Source organism: Gadus chalcogrammus, chromosome 10, assembly GCF_026213295.1.
Source record: "Gadus chalcogrammus isolate NIFS_2021 chromosome 10, NIFS_Gcha_1.0, whole genome shotgun sequence".
In the NCBI taxonomy this organism is placed as follows: Eukaryota; Metazoa; Chordata; class Actinopteri; order Gadiformes; family Gadidae; genus Gadus; species Gadus chalcogrammus.
The window spans coordinates 10,978,250-10,979,415 of record NC_079421.1 but is presented as its reverse complement, the minus strand read 5'-3'; the positions used below and the strand labels follow the sequence as shown (position 1 = coordinate 10,979,415).

At 54.2% G+C, this 1,166-nt stretch overlaps 1 protein-coding gene across 1 annotated transcript in view; it reads left to right on the top strand.

Annotated features, from left to right (window-relative positions):
• The first annotated feature begins 1,061 nt into the window (after positions 1-1,061).
• lingo2 (leucine rich repeat and Ig domain containing 2) overlaps positions 1,062-1,166 on the top strand; it is a 79,023-nt gene continuing 78,918 nt past the window's right edge. The window contains exon 1 of the mRNA XM_056599939.1: positions 1,062-1,166. This exon is cut by the window's right edge and continues 402 nt beyond it. The gene's annotated coding sequence lies outside the window, so the exon portion shown is untranslated.

Here is a 1,166-nt window from a genome sequence, read left to right as displayed (position 1 = left end):
TCTGCTGTGTTCTGCTGATGGAGAGACGTGACTGTCTCCCACCAACAGGTCCTGACTGGAGCGGGAAGACAGCGTCTTGAAGAACACAACGCTGCTTTGACATTGAGAGGCTGTGGTTGCCGGGGGCGACGCGGATGTAGCGGTGATGGATGAAGGCATTGACGTCCAGAGCTCCAAGTCAACAGCCCTCCAACCTTGACCTCTGTGTGGGAGAGGCGTGACCTTCATGGAGTCAAGGTCGCTCCCTAACTCCCTGTGCTGAGGGGTCGAGCACATGGCTTGCTGGGGCTTTGTCCTGCTGCTGACGAGCAGAGCTATGTCCTTCACATGGCACTACAGTCCTGTTGTTCAGCGTTGAAAGGCAGCATTCCCTCCCTCGTACAACATGTTCCCTGTGCATGACAAACTAATTATTCCACAAATGTTCTCTGGGGAATTATATATATATAATGGTGAATAGTTTAGCATATGATTTCTGGCTGTCTCCACCTCAGGGCTGTGCGGAGGTGGAGACAGCGGTATGCAGGCGATTGGATGAGGCCGATGAGTGTAATTCTCTGGTGTCGCAGCACATGCATGCTGCTCTCTTTCTATTTCGGGCCTCATCTTCGATCACTCCTGACAGCCGGCCAGCTCCAACCTGTGACCCGCTGCCAAGACGCAGAAAGTTGAGCCTGAAGACGATCCAAGCCACGGATTGTAGTTAAGCAGGTCGTCCTGTGAGCTCTAAACCGAGCCTCACTGTTCCCCACTCCTCCTCACATCCGTTTAGTTTTACTGATTTATCAAAGCAGGGTTTGTTTCTCTGAGGACGGCAGACACTGAGCCTTTCTGTCTGACACACCAGGAAATGGCAGAGCAGTAATTGTCAGAAGAGAGGGAGAGGAGATGGAGAGGAGAGGAGGGGGTAATGTGAGAGGGATGGAGGGAGGGGGGTGGAGGAGGAGGAGGAGGAGGAGGAGGAGGGATGTACCAGGGAAAGGGCGAGCGAGCAGGCGGGAGAGAGAGGCAGAGTCTCAGTGCACTGCACTCGCAGCGTTCAGTTGCTGAGCAGAGAGGAGGCGAGAGGGAGAGAGACGCAGAGAGCGATAGACTGCATTCCAGCTGAACAAATCCAACCTTTTGGCAGAGCAGCAGCCAGCGGTGTCTACCTGCCTTGCTACCTA